Raw genomic sequence first — 15,746 nt, 5'->3', positions numbered from 1 at the left:
CCAAATTTGAAAGCCATCTGTGATTTTTCTGTTCTTACTCTGCAACAACCGTGGCAATTACAAGTTAAAAAGTAAAATTTATGCAAATTTTAGAATGGAGAATGCGGGCATCGATCACGCTACCTTTTACATGCTAAGCGAGCACCCTACTATTTGAGCTAATTCCCCTGCGTGCTCACTCAGCATCACATTTCAAAAGTAACGTTACTGCTGTCCACACTTTATTTCAAGTCTAATTGCCCATAACATGAGTGTTCAGTTCACTCCTAATTGATGCCTTAACTACACCTAGGGGATGTTTTACACTTCAGGTTGGCCTGTTTAGTACTTGAATAGGAGTGATATCACTGTGTGTTAACCTAGACTCAGGCCCTACCTAATCTTGGAGATACATTTCTCATGAATGAGTAACCAAGGGAGATACAATTTTTAGGAGTTAGTGCATGTCTAATGCAAGATTAATCACCATATTATGCGAGCCAATGCAATAATCCAGCAAAAATTACTCGTTTTCGCACAACTAGGGCTCGAACCCACGACCATGAGATTAAGAGTCTTATGCTCTACCGACTGAGCTAGCCAGGCTCCCACTTCAATATGGTATGCAGACTCATCATTTTTTATTAAGGAAAACCGTTTCTGGAAATTCCTCTGCTCTTGTTTGCAAGGAACTTCACTTTTATTCATCCTTCAGAGGAAAGAATGTCAAGTAAAATAAGACGAAATGAAAAAGGAAGTTGGGAAATTTTCATTTTGAGATTGCATAAGAAATCAAATTCCTCTCACGTGCTATAGAATACCTAAACACTTTTGATTAAACCACTTTAGTTGTTATAATGACACCAAATTTGAAAGCCATCTGTGATTTTTCTGTTCTTACTCTGCAACAACCATGGCAATTACAAGTTAAAATGTAAAATGTATGCAAATTTTAGAATGGAGAACGCGGTCATCGATCCCGCTACCTCTCGCATGCTAAGCGAGCGCCCTACCATTTGAGCTAATTCCCCTGCGTGCTCACTCAGCATCACATTTCAAAAGTAACGTTACTGCTGTCCACACTTTATTTCAAGTCTAATTGCCCATAACATGAGTGTTCAGTTCACTCCTAATTGATGCCTTAACTACACCTAGGGGATGTTTTACACTTCAGGTTGGCCTGTTTAGTACTTGAATAGGAGTGATATCACTGTGTGTTAACCTAGACTCAGGCCCTACCTAATCTTGGAGATACATTTCTCATGAATGAGTAACCAAGGGAGATACAATTTTTAGGAGTTAGTGCATGTCTAATGCAAGATTAATCACCATATTATGCGAGCCAATGCAATAATCCAGCAAAAAATACTCGTTTTCGCACAACTAGGGCTCGAACCCACGACCATGAGATTAAGAGTCTTATGCTCTACCGACTGAGCTAGCCGGGCTCCCACTTCAATATGGTATGCAGACTCATCATTTTTTATTAAGGAAAACCGTTTCTGGAAATTCCTCTGCTCTTGTTTGCAAGGAACTTCACTTTTATACATCCTTCAGAGGAAAGAATGTCAAGTAAAATAAGACGAAATGAAAAAGGAAGTTGGGAAATTTTCATTTTGAGATTGCATAAGAAATCAAATTCCTCTCACGTGCTATAGAATACCTAAACACTTTTGATTAAACCACTTTAGTTGTTATAATGACACCAAATTTGAAAGCCATCTGTGATTTTTCTGTTCTTACTCTGCAACAACCATGGCAATTACAAGTTAAAATGTAAAATTTATGCAAATTTTGGAATGGAGAACGCGGTCATCGATCCCGCTACCTCTCGCATGCTAAGCGAGCGCCCTACCATTTGAGCTAATTCCCCTGCGTGCTCACTCAGCATCACATTTCAAAAGTAACGTTACTGCTGTCCACACTTTATTTCAAGTCTAATTGCCCATAACATGAGTGTTCAGTTCACTCCTAACTGATGCCTTAACTACACCTAGGGGATGTTTTACACTTCAGGTTGGCCTGTTTAGTACTTGAATAGGAGTGATATCACTGTGTGTTAACCTAGACTCAGGCCCTACCTAATCTTGGAGATACATTTCTCATGAATGAGTAACCAAGGGAGATACAATTTTTAGGAGTTAGTGCATGTCTAATGCAAGATTAATCACCATATTATGCGAGCCAATGCAATAATCCAGCAAAAATTACTCGTTTTCGCACAACTAGGGCTCGAACCCACGACCATGAGATTAAGAGTCTTATGCTCTACCGACTGAGCTAGCCAGGCTCCCACTTCAATATGGTATGCAGACTCATCATTTTTTATTAAGGAAAACCGTTTCTGGAAATTCCTCTGCTCTTGTTTGCAAGGAACTTCACTTTTATTCATCCTTCAGAGGAAAGAATGTCAAGTAAAATAAGACGAAATGAAAAAGGAAGTTGGGAAATTTTCATTTTGAGATTGCATAAGAAATCAAATTCCTCTCACGTGCTATAGAATACCTAAACACTTTTGATTAAACCACTTTAGTTGTTATAATGACACCAAATTTGAAAGCCATCTGTGATTTTTCTGTTCTTACTCTGCAACAACCATGGCAATTACAAGTTAAAATGTAAAATGTATGCAAATTTTAGAATGGAGAACGCGGTCATCGATCCCGCTACCTCTCGCATGCTAAGCGAGCGCCCTACCATTTGAGCTAATTCCCCTGCGTGCTCACTCAGCATCACATTTCAAAAGTAACGTTACTGCTGTCCACACTTTATTTCAAGTCTAATTGCCCATAACATGAGTGTTCAGTTCACTCCTAATTGATGCCTTAACTACACCTAGGGGATGTTTTACACTTCAGGTTGGCCTGTTTAGTACTTGAATAGGAGTGATATCACTGTGTGTTAACCTAGACTCAGGCCCTACCTAATCTTGGAGATACATTTCTCATGAATGAGTAACCAAGGGAGATACAATTTTTAGGAGTTAGTGCATGTCTAATGCAAGATTAATCACCATATTATGCGAGCCAATGCAATAATCCAGCAAAAAATACTCGTTTTCGCACAACTAGGGCTCCAACCCACGACCATGAGATTAAGAGTCTTATGCTCTACCGACTGAGCTAGCCGGGCTCCCACTTCAATATGGTATGCAGACTCATCATTTTTTATTAAGGAAAACCATTTCTGGAAATTCCTCTGCTCTTGTTTGCAAGGAACTTCACTTTTATTCATCCTTCAGAGGAAAGAATGTCAAGTAAAATAAGACGAAATGAAAAAGGAAGTTGGGAAATTTTCATTTTGAGATTGCATAAGAAATAAAATTCCTCTCACGTGCTATAGAATACCTAAACACTTTTGATTAAACCACTTTAGTTGTTATAATGACACCAAATTTGAAAGCCATCTGTGATTTTTCTGTTCTTACTCTGCAACAACCATGGCAATTACAAGTTAAAATGTAAAATTTATGCAAATTTTAGAATGGAGAACGCGGTCATCGATCCCGCTACCTCTCGCATGCTAAGCGAGCGCCCTACCATTTGAGCTAATTCCCCTGCGTGCTCACTCAGCATCACATTTCAAAAGTAACGTTACTGCTGTCCACACTTTATTTCAAGTCTAATTGCCCATAACATGAGTGTTCAGTTCACTCCTAACTGATGCCTTAACTACACCTAGGGGATGTTTTACACTTCAGGTTGGCCTGTTTAGTACTTGAATAGGAGTGATATCACTGTATGTTAACCTAGACTCAGGCCCTACCTAATCTTGGAGATACATTTCTCATGAATGAGTAACCAAGGGAGATACAATTTTTAGGAGTTAGTGCATGTCTAATGCAAGATTAATCACCATATTATGAGAGCCAATGCAATAATCCAGCAAAAAATACTTGTTTTTGTCCAACGTGGGGCTCGAACCCACGATCTTGAGATTAAGAGTCTCATGCGCTACCAACTGAGCTAGCCAGGCTCCCAATTCAATACAATATGCAGACTCAACATTTTTTATTAAGGAAAACCGTTTCTGGATCTTCCTCTGCTCTTGTTTGCAAGGAACTTCACTTTTATACATCCTTCAGAGGAAAAAATGTCAAGTAAAATAAGACAAAATGGAAGGTGTGAAATTTTCATTTTGAGATTGCATAAGAAATCAAATTCCTCTCACGTGCTCTAGAATACCTAAACACTTTTGATTAAACCACTTTAGTCGTTATAATGACACCAAATTTGAAAGCCATCTGTGATTTTTCTGTTCTTACTCTGCAACAACCGTGGCAATTACAAGTTAAAAAGTAAAATTTATGCAAATTGTAGAATGGAGAATGCGGGCATCGATCACGCTACCTTTTACATGCTAAGCGAGCACCCTACTATTTGAGCTAATTCCCCTGCGTGCTCACTCAGCATCACATTTCAAAAGTAACGTTACTGCTCTCCACACTTTATTTCAAGTATAATTAACCATAACATGAGTGCTCCGTTCACTCCTAACTGATGCCTTAACTACACCTAGGGGATGTTTTACACTTCAGGTTGGCCTGTTTAGTACTTGAATAGGAGTGATATCACTGTATGTTAACCTAGACTCAGGCCCTACCTAATCTTGGAGATACATTTCTCATGAATGAGTAACCAAGGGAGATACAATTTTTAGGAGTTAGTGCATGTCTAATGCAAGATTAATCACCATATTATGAGAGCCAATGCAATCATCCAGCAAAAAATACTCGTTTTCGCCCAACGTGGGGCTCGAACCCACGACCCTGAGATTAAGAGTCTCATGCTCTACCGACTGAGCTAGCCGGGCTCCCACTTAAATATGTTATGCAGACTCATCATTTTTTATTAAGGAAAACTGTTTCTGGATATTCCTCTGCTCTTGTTTTGCAAGGAACTTCACTTTTATACATCCTTCAGAGGAAAGAATGTCAAGTAAAATAAGACGAAATGAAAATGGAAGGTGTGAAATTTTCATTTTGAGATTGCATAAGAAATCAAATTCCTCTCACGTGCTATAGAATACCTAAACACTTTTGATTAAACCACTTTAGTTGTTATAATGACACCAAATTTAAAAGCCATCTGTGACTTTTCTGTTCTTACTCTGCAACAACCATGGCAATTACAAGTTAAAAAGTAAAATGTATGCAAATTTTAGAATGGAGAATGCGGGCATCGATCCCGCTACCTCTCGCATGCTAAGCGAGCGCTCTACCATTTGAGCTAATTCCCCTGTGTGCTCACTCAGCATCACATTTCAAAAGTAACGTTACTGCTGTCCACACTTTATTTTAAGTCTAATTGCCCATAACATGAGTGTTCAGTTCACTCCTAACTGATGCCTTAACTACACCTAGGGGATGTTTTACACTTCAGGTTGGCATGTTTAGTACTTGAATAGGAGTGATATCACTGTATGTTAACCTAGACTCAGGCCCTACCTAATCTTGGAGATACATTTCTCATGAATGAGTAACCAAGGGAGATACAATTTTTAGGAGTTAGTGCATGTCTAATGCAAGAATAATCACCATATTATGAGAGCCAATGCAATCATCCAGCAAAAAATACTTATTTTCGCCCAACGTGAGGCTCGAACCCACGACCCTGAGATTAAGAGTCTCATGCTCTACAGACTGAGCTAGCCGGGCTCCCACTTAAATATGGTATGCAGACTCATCATTTTTTATTAAGGAAAACTGTTTCTGGATATTCCACTGCTCTTGTTTTGCAAGGAACTTCACTTTTATACATCCTTCAGAGGAAAGAAGGTCAAGTAAAATAAGACGAAATGAAAATGGAAGGTGTGAAATTTTCATTTTGAGATTGCATAAGAAATCAAATTCCTCTCACGTGCTATAGAATACCTAAACATTTTTGATTAGACCACTTTAGTTGTTATAATGACACCAAATTTGAAAGCCATCTGTGACTTTTCTGTTCTTACTCTGCAACAACCATGGCAATTACAAGTTAAAAAGTAAAATGTATGCAAATTTTAGAATGGAGAATGCGGGTATCGATCCCGCTACCTCTCGCATGCTAAGCGAGCGCTCTACCATTTGAGCTAATTCCCCTGCATGCTCACTTAGCATCACATTTCAAAAGTAACGTTACTGCTGTCCACACTTTATTTCAAGTCTAATTGCCCATAACATGAGTGTTCATTTCACTCCTAACTGATGCCTTAACTACACCTAGGGGATGTTTTACACTTCAGGTTGGCCTGTTTAGTACTTGAATAGGAGTGATATCACTGTATGTTAACCTAGACTCAGGCCCTACCTAATCTTGGAGATACATTTCTCATGAATGAGTAACCAAGGGAGATACAATTTTTAGGAGTTAGTGCATGTCTAATGCAAGATTAATCACCATATTATGCGAGCCAATGCAATAATCCAGCAAAAAATACTCGTTTTCGCACAACTAGGGCTCGAACCCACGACCATGAGATTAAGAGTCTTATGCTCTACCGACTGAGCTAGCCGGGCTCCCACTTCAATATGGTATGCAGACTCATCATTTTTTATTAAGGAAAACCGTTTCTGGAAATTCCTCTGCTCTTGTTTGCAAGGAACTTCACTTTTATACATCCTTCAGAGGAAAGAATGTCAAGTAAAATAAGACGAAATGAAAAAGGAAGTTGGGAAATTTTCATTTTGAGATTGCATAAGAAATCAAATTCCTCTCACGTGCTATAGAATACCTAAACACTTTTGATTAAACCACTTTAGTTGTTATAATGACACCAAATTTGAAAGCCATCTGTGATTTTTCTGTTCTTACTCTGCAACAACCATGGCAATTACAAGTTAAAATGTAAAATTTATGCAAATTTTAGAATGGAGAACGCGGTCATCGATCCCGCTACCTCTCGCATGCTAAGCGAGCGCCCTACCATTTGAGCTAATTCCCCTGCGTGCTCACTCAGCATCACATTTCAAAAGTAACGTTACTGCTGTCCACACTTTATTTCAAGTCTAATTGCCCATAACATGAGTGTTCAGTTCACTCCTAACTGATGCCTTAACTACACCTAGGGGATGTTTTACACTTCAGGTTGGCCTGTTTAGTACTTGAATAGGAGTGATATCACTGTGCGTTAACCTAGACTCAGGCCCTACCTAATCTTGGAGATACATTTCTCATGAATGAGTAACCAAGGGAGATACAATTTTTAGGAGTTAGTGCATGTCTAATGCAAGATTAATCACCATATTATGCGAGCCAATGCAATAATCCAGCAAAAAATACTCGTTTTCGCACAACTAGGGCTCCAACCCACGACCATGAGATTAAGAGTCTTATGCTCTACCGACTGAGCTAGCCGGGCTCCCACTTCAATATGGTATGCAGACTCATCATTTTTTATTAAGGAAAACCGTTTCTGGAAATTCCTCTGCTCTTGTTTGCAAGGAACTTCACTTTTATACATCCTTCAGAGGAAAGAATGTCAAGTAAAATAAGACGAAATGAAAAAGGAAGTTGGGAAATTTTCATTTTGAGATTGCATAAGAAATCAAATTCCTCTCACGTGCTATAGAATACCTAAACACTTTTGATTAAACCACTTTAGTTGTTATAATGACACCAAATTTGAAAGCCATCTGTGATTTTTCTGTTCTTACTCTGCAACAACCATGGCAATTACAAGTTAAAATGTAAAATTTATGCAAATTTTGGAATGGAGAACGCGGTCATCGATCCCGCTACCTCTCGCATGCTAAGCGAGCGCCCTACCATTTGAGCTAATTCCCCTGCGTGCTCACTCAGCATCACATTTCAAAAGTAACGTTACTGCTGTCCACACTTTATTTCAAGTCTAATTGCCCATAACATGAGTGTTCAGTTCACTCCTAACTGATGCCTTAACTACACCTAGGGGATGTTTTACACTTCAGGTTGGCCTGTTTAGTACTTGAATAGGAGTGATATCACTGTGTGTTAACCTAGACTCAGGCCCTACCTAATCTTGGAGATACATTTCTCATGAATGAGTAACCAAGGGAGATACAATTTTTAGGAGTTAGTGCATGTCTAATGCAAGATTAATCACCATATTATGCGAGCCAATGCAATAATCCAGCAAAAATTACTCGTTTTCGCACAACTAGGGCTCGAACCCACGACCATGAGATTAAGAGTCTTATGCTCTACCGACTGAGCTAGCCAGGCTCCCACTTCAATATGGTATGCAGACTCATCATTTTTTATTAAGGAAAACCGTTTCTGGAAATTCCTCTGCTCTTGTTTGCAAGGAACTTCACTTTTATTCATCCTTCAGAGGAAAGAATGTCAAGTAAAATAAGACGAAATGAAAAAGGAAGTTGGGAAATTTTCATTTTGAGATTGCATAAGAAATCAAATTCCTCTCATGTGCTATAGAATACCTAAACACTTTTGATTAAACCACTTTAGTTGTTATAATGACACCAAATTTGAAAGCCATCTGTGATTTTTCTGTTCTTACTCTGCAACAACCATGGCAATTACAAGTTAAAATGTAAAATTTATGCAAATTTTAGAATGGAGAACGCGGTCATCAATCCCGCTACCTCTCGCATGCTAAGCGAGCACCCTACCATTTGAGCTAATTCCCCTGCGTGCTCACTCAGCATCACATTTCAAAAGTAACGTTACTGCTGTCCACACTTTATTTCAAGTCTAATTGCCCATAACATGAGTGTTCAGTTCACTCCTAACTGATGCCTTAACTACACCTAGGGGATGTTTTACACTTCAGGTTGGCCTGTTTAGTACTTGAATAGGAGTGATATCACTGTGTGTTAACCTAGACTCAGGCCCTACCTAATCTTGGAGATACATTTCTCATGAATGAGTAACCAAGGGAGATACAATTTTTAGGAGTTAGTGCATGTCTAATGCAAGATTAATCACCATATTATGCGAGCCAATGCAATAATCCAGCAAAAAATACTCGTTTTCGCACAACTAGGGCTCCAACCCACGACCATGAGATTAAGAGTCTTATGCTCTACCGACTGAGCTAGCCGGGCTCCCACTTCAATATGGTATGCAGACTCATCATTTTTTATTAAGGAAAACCGTTTCTGGAAATTCCTCTGCTCTTGTTTGCAAGGAACTTCACTTTTATTCATCCTTCAGAGGAAAGAATGTCAAGTAAAATAAGACGAAATGAAAAAGGAAGTTGGGAAATTTTCATTTTGAGATTACATAAGAAATAAAATTCCTCTCACGTGCTATAGAATACCTAAACACTTTTGATTGAACCACTTTAGTTGTTATAATGACACCAAATTTGAAAGCCATCTGTGATTTTTCTGTTCTTACTCTGCAACAACCATGGCAATTACAAGTTAAAATGTAAAATTTATGCAAATTTTAGAATGGAGAACGCGGTCAACGATCCCGCTACCTCTCGCATGCTAAGCGAGCGCCCTACCATTTGAGCTAATTCCCCTGCGTGCTCACTCAGCATCACATTTCAAAAGTAACGTTACTGCTGTCCACACTTTATTTCAAGTCTAATTGCCCATAACATGAGTGTTCAGTTCACTCCTAACTGATGCCTTAACTACACCTAGGGGATGTTTTACACTTCAGGTTGGCCTGTTTAGTACTTGAATAGGCGTGATATCACTGTATGTTAACCTAGACTCAGGCCCTACCTAATCTTGGAGATACATTTCTCATGAATGAGTAACCAAGGGAGATACAATTTTTAGGAGTTAGTGCATGTCTAATGCAAGATTAATCACCATATTATGCGAGCCAATGCAATAATCCAGCAAAAAATACTCGTTTTCGCACAACTAGGGCTCCAACCCACGACCATGAGATTAAGAGTCTTATGCTCTACCGACTGAGCTAGCCGGGCTCCCACTTCAATATGGTATGCAGACTCATCATTTTTTATTAAGGAAAACCGTTTCTGGAAATTCCTCTGCTCTTGTTTGCAAGGAACTTCACTTTTATTCATCCTTCAGAGGAAAGAATGTCAAGTAAAATAAGACGAAATGAAAAAGGAAGTTGGGAAATTTTCATTTTGAGATTGCATAAGAAATAAAATTCCTCTCACGTGCTATAGAATACCTAAACACTTTTGATTGAACCACTTTAGTTGTTATAATGACACCAAATTTGAAAGCCATCTGTGATTTTTCTGTTCTTACTCTGCAACAACCATGGCAATTACAAGTTAAAATGTAAAATTTATGCAAATTTTAGAATGGAGAACGCGGTCATCGATCCCGCTACCTCTCGCATGCTAAGCGAGCACCCTACCATTTGAGCTAATTCCCCTGCGTGCTCACTCAGCATCACATTTCAAAAGTAACGTTACTGCTGTCCACACTTTATTTCAAGTCTAATTGCCCATAACATGAGTGTTCAGTTCACTCCTAACTGATGCCTTAACTACACCTAGGGGATGTTTTACACTTCAGGTTGGCCTGTTTAGTACTTGAATAGGAGTGATATCACTGTATGTTAACCTAGACTCATTCCCTACCTAATCTTGGAGATACATTTCTCATGAATGAGTAACCAAGGGAGATACAATTTTTAGGAGTTAGTGCATGTCTAATGCAAGATTAATCACCATATTATGCGAGCCAATGCAATAATCCAGCAAAAAATACTCGTTTTCGCACAACTAGGGCTCGAACCCACGACCATGAGATTAAGAGTCTTATGCTCTACCGACTGAGCTAGCCGGGCTCCCACTTCAATATGGTATGCAGACTCATCATTTTTTATTAAGGAAAACCTTTTCTGGAAATTCCTCTGCTCTTGTTTGCAAGGAACTTCACTTTTATACATCCTTCAGAGGAAAGAATGTCAAGTAAAATAAGACGAAATGAAAAAGGAAGTTGGGAAATTTTCATTTTGAGATTGCATAAGAAATCAAATTCCTCTCACGTGCTATAGAATACCTAAACACTTTTGATTAAACCACTTTAGTTGTTATAATGACACCAAGTTTGAAAGCCATCTGTGATTTTTCTGTTCTTACTCTGCAACAACCATGGCAATTACAAGTTAAAATGTAAAATTTATGCAAATTTTAGAATGGAGAACGCGGTCATCGATCCCGCTACCTCTCGCATGCTAAGCGAGCGCCCTACCATTTGAGCTAATTCCCCTGCGTGCTCACTCAGCATCACATTTCAAAAGTAACGTTACTGCTGTCCACACTTTATTTCAAGTCTAATTGCCCATAACATGAGTGTTCAGTTCACTCCTAACTGATGCCTTAACTACACCTAGGGGATGTTTTACACTTCAGGTTGGCCTGTTTAGTACTTGAATAGGAGTGATATCACTGTGCGTTAACCTAGACTCAGGCCCTACCTAATCTTGGAGATACATTTCTCATGAATGAGTAACCAAGGGAGATACAATTTTTAGGAGTTAGTGCATGTCTAATGCAAGATTAATCACCATATTATGCGAGCCAATGCAATAATCCAGCAAAAAATACTCGTTTTCGCACAACTAGGGCTCCAACCCACGACCATGAGATTAAGAGTCTTATGCTCTACCGACCGAGCTAGCCGGGCTCCCACTTCAATATGGTATGCAGACTCATCATTTTTTATTAAGGAAAACCGTTTCTGGAAATTCCTCTGCTCTTGTTTGCAAGGAACTTCACTTTTATTCATCCTTCAGAGGAAAGAATGTCAAGTAAAATAAGACGAAATGAAAAAGGAAGTTGGGAAATTTTCATTTTGAGATTGCATAAGAAATCAAATTCCTCTCATGTGCTATAGAATACCTAAACACTTTTGATTAAACCACTTTAGTTGTTATAATGACACCAAATTTGAAAGCCATCTGTGATTTTTCTGTTCTTACTCTGCAATAACTATGGCAATTACAAGTTAAAATGTAAAATTTATGCAAATTTTAGAATGGAGAACGCGGTCATCGATCCCGCTACCTCTCGCATGCTAAGCGAGCGCCCTACCATTTGAGCTAATTCCCCTGCGTGCTCACTCAGCATCACATTTCAAAAGTAACGTTACTGCTGTCCACACTTTATTTCAAGTCTAATTGCCCATAACATGAGTGTTCAGTTCACTCCTAACTGATGCCTTAACTACACCTAGGGGATGTTTTACACTTCAGGTTGGCCTGTTTAGTACTTGAATAGGAGTGATATCACTGTGTGTTAACCTAGACTCAGGCCCTACCTAATTTTTGGAGATACATTTCTCATGAATGAGTAACCAAGGGAGATACAATTTTTAGGAGTTAGTGCATGTCTAATGCAAGATTAATCACCATATTATGCGAGCCAATGCAATAATCCAGCAAAAAATACTCGTTTTCGCACAACTAGGGCTCGAACCCACGACCATGAGATTAAGAGTCTGATGCTCTACCGACTGAGCTAGCCGGGCTCCCACTTCAATATGGTATGCAGACTCATCATTTTTTATTAAGGAAAACCGTTTCTGGAAATTCCTCTGCTCTTGTTTGCAAGGAACTTCACTTTTATTCATCCTTCAGAGGAAAGAATGTCAAGTAAAATAAGACGAAATGAAAAAGGAAGTTGGGAAATTTTCATTTTGAGATTGCATAAGAAATAAAATTCCTCTCACGTGCTATAGAATACCTAAACACTTTTGATTGAACCACTTTAGTTGTTATAATGACACCAAATTTGAAAGCCATCTGTGATTTTTCTGTTCTTACTCTGCAAGAACCATGGCAATTACAAGTTAAAATGTAAAATTTATGCAAATTTTAGAATGGAGAACGCGGTCATCGATCCCGCTACCTCTCGCATGCTAAGCGAGCGCCCTACCATTTGAGCTAATTCCCCTGCGTGCTCACTCAGCATCACATTTCAAAAGTAACGTTACTGCTGTCCACACTTTATTTCAAGTCTAATTGCCCATAACATGAGTGTTCAGTTCACTCCTAACTGATGCCTTAACTACACCTAGGGGATGTTTTACACTTCAGGTTGGCCTGTTTAGTACTTGAATAGGAGTGATATCACTGTATGTTAACCTAGACTCAGGCCCTACCTAATCTTGGAGATACATTTCTCATGAATGAGTAACCAAGGGAGATACAATTTTTAGGAGTTAGTGCATGTCTAATGCAAGATTAATCACCATATTATGAGAGCCAATGCAATAATCCAGCAAAAAATACTCGTTTTTGTCCAACGTGGGGATCGAACCCACGATCTTGAGATTAAGAGTCTCATGCGCTACCAACTGAGCTAGCCAGGCTCCCAATTCAATACAGTATGCAGACTCAACATTTTTTATTAAGGAAAACCGTTTCTGGATATTCCTCTGCTCTTGTTTGCAAGGAACTTCACTTTTATACATCCTTCAGAGGAAAAAATGTCAAGTAAAATAAGACAAAATGGAAGGTGTGAAATTTTCATTTTGAGATTGCATAAGAAATCAAATTCCTCTCACGTGCTCTAGAATACCTAAACACTTTTGATTAAACCACTTTAGTCGTTATAATGACACCAAATTTGAAAGCCATCTGTGATTTTTCTGTTCTTACTCTGCAACAACCGTGGCAATTACAAGTTAAAAAGTAAAATTTATGCAAATTTTAGAATGGAGAATGCGGGCATCGATCACGCTACCTTTTACATGCTAAGCGATCACCCTACTATTTGAGCTAATTCCCCTGCGTGCTCACTCAGCATCACATTTCAAAAGTAACGTTACTGCTGTCCACACTTTATTTCAAGTATAATTAACCATAACATGAGTGCTCCGTTCACTCCTAACTGATGCCTTAACTACACCTAGGGGATGTTTTACACTTCAGGTTGGCCTGTTTAGTACTTGAATAGGAGTGATATCACTGTATGTTAACCTAGACTCAGGCCCTACCTAATCTTGGAGATACATTTCTCATGAATGAGTAACCAAGGGAGATACAATTTTTAGGAGTTAGTGCATGTCTAATGCAAGATTAATCACCATATTATGAGAGCCAATGCAATCATCCAGCAAAAAATACTCGTTTTCGCCCAACGTGGGGCTCGAACCCACGACCCTGAGATTAAGAGTCTCATGCTCTACCGACTGAGCTAGCCGGGCTCCCACTTAAATATGTTATGCAGACTCATCATTTTTTATTAAGGAAAACTGTTTCTGGATATTCCTCTGCTCTTGTTTTGCAAGGAACTTCACTTTTATACATCCTTCAGAGGAAAGAATGTCAAGTAAAATAAGACGAAATGAAAATGGAAGGTGTGAAATTTTCATTTTGAGATTGCATAAGAAATCAAATTCCTCTCACGTGCTATAGAAGACCTAAACACTTTTGATTAAACCACTTTAGTTGTTATAATGACACCAAATTTAAAAGCCATCTGTGACTTTTCTGTTCTTACTCTGCAACAACCATGGCAATTACAAGTTAAAAAGTAAAATGTATGCAAATTTTAGAATGGAGAATGCGGGCATCGATCCCGCTACCTCTCGCATGCTAAGCGAGCGCTCTACCATTTGAGCTAATTCCCCTGTGTGCTCACTCAGCATCACATTTCAAAAGTAACGTTACTGCTGTCCACACTTTATTTTAAGTCTAATTGCCCATAACATGAGTGTTCAGTTCACTCCTAACTGATGCCTTAACTACACCTAGGGGATGTTTTACACTTCAGGTTGGCATGTTTAGTACTTGAATAGGAGTGATATCACTGTATGTTAACCTAGACTCAGGCCCTACCTAATCTTGGAGATACATTTCTCATGAATGAGTAACCAAGGGAGATACAATTTTTAGGAGTTAGTGCATGTCTAATGCAAGATTAATCACCATATTATGCGAGCCAATGCAATAATCCAGCAAAAAATACTCGTTTTCGCACAACTAGGGCTCGAACCCACGACCATGAGATTAAGAGTCTTATGCTCTACCGACTGAGCTAGCCGGGCTCCCACTTCAATATGGTATGCAGACTCATCATTTTTTATTAAGGAAAACCGTTTCTGGAAATTCCTCTGCTCTTGTTTGCAAGGAACTTCACTTTTATTCATCCTTCAGAGGAAAGAATGTCAAGTAAAATAAGACGAAATGAAAAAGGAAGTTGGGAAATTTTCATTTTGAGATTGCATAAGAAATAAAAGTCCTCTCACGTGCTATAGAATACCTAAACACTTTTGATTGAACCACTTTAGTTGTTATAATGACACCAAATTTGAAAGCCATCTGTGATTTTTCTGTTCTTACTCTGCAACAACCATGGCAATTACAAGTTAAAATGTAAAATTTATGCAAATTTTAGAATGGAGAACGCGGTCAACGATCCCGCTACCTCTCGCATGCTAAGCGAGCGCCCTACCATTTGAGCTAATTCCCCTGCGTGCTCACTCAGCATCACATTTCAAAAGTAACGTTACTGCTGTCCACACTTTATTTCAAGTCTAATTGCCCATAACATGAGTGTTCAGTTCACTCCTAACTGATGCCTTAACTACACTTAGGGGATGTTTTACACTTCAGGTTGGCCTGTTTAGTACTTGAATAGGAGTGATATCACTGTATGTTAACCTAGACTCAGGCCCTACCTAATCTTGGAGATACATTTCTCATGAATGAGTAACCAAGGGAGATACAATTTTTAGGAGTTAGTGCATGTCTAATGCAAGATTAATCACCATATTATGCGAGCCAATGCAATAATCCAGCAAAAAATACTCGTTTTCGCACAACTAGGGCTCGAACCCACGACCATGAGATTAAGAGTCTTATGCTCTACCGACTGAGCTAGCCGGGCTCCCACTT

The 15,746-nt window shown here is 38.9% G+C and overlaps 5 non-coding genes across 5 annotated transcripts; all 5 read right to left on the bottom strand.

The window, feature by feature from the left end:
• Positions 1-4,718: 4,718 nt before the first annotated feature.
• On the bottom strand, positions 4,719-4,791 carry TRNAK-CUU (transfer RNA lysine (anticodon CUU)). Its single transcript has one exon. It is a non-coding gene; the product is annotated as a tRNA-Lys (tRNA).
• Positions 4,792-5,144: 353 nt separating this feature from the next.
• Positions 5,145-5,217, bottom strand: TRNAA-AGC (transfer RNA alanine (anticodon AGC)). Its single transcript has one exon. It is a non-coding gene; the product is annotated as a tRNA-Ala (tRNA).
• Positions 5,218-5,988: 771 nt separating this feature from the next.
• On the bottom strand, positions 5,989-6,061 carry TRNAA-AGC (transfer RNA alanine (anticodon AGC)). Its single transcript has one exon. It is a non-coding gene; the product is annotated as a tRNA-Ala (tRNA).
• A 7,919-nt stretch (positions 6,062-13,980) lies between these two features.
• TRNAK-CUU (transfer RNA lysine (anticodon CUU)) lies at positions 13,981-14,053 on the bottom strand. The gene has a single exon. It is a non-coding gene; the product is annotated as a tRNA-Lys (tRNA).
• A 353-nt stretch (positions 14,054-14,406) lies between these two features.
• On the bottom strand, positions 14,407-14,479 carry TRNAA-AGC (transfer RNA alanine (anticodon AGC)). The gene has a single exon. It is a non-coding gene; the product is annotated as a tRNA-Ala (tRNA).
• Positions 14,480-15,746: the final 1,267 nt, after the last annotated feature.

Source organism: Triturus cristatus, chromosome 4_1 (assembly GCF_964204655.1).
Source record: "Triturus cristatus chromosome 4_1, aTriCri1.1, whole genome shotgun sequence".
Taxonomy (NCBI): Eukaryota; Metazoa; Chordata; class Amphibia; order Caudata; family Salamandridae; genus Triturus; species Triturus cristatus.
This window is presented reverse-complemented; position numbering and strand designations above follow the sequence as displayed.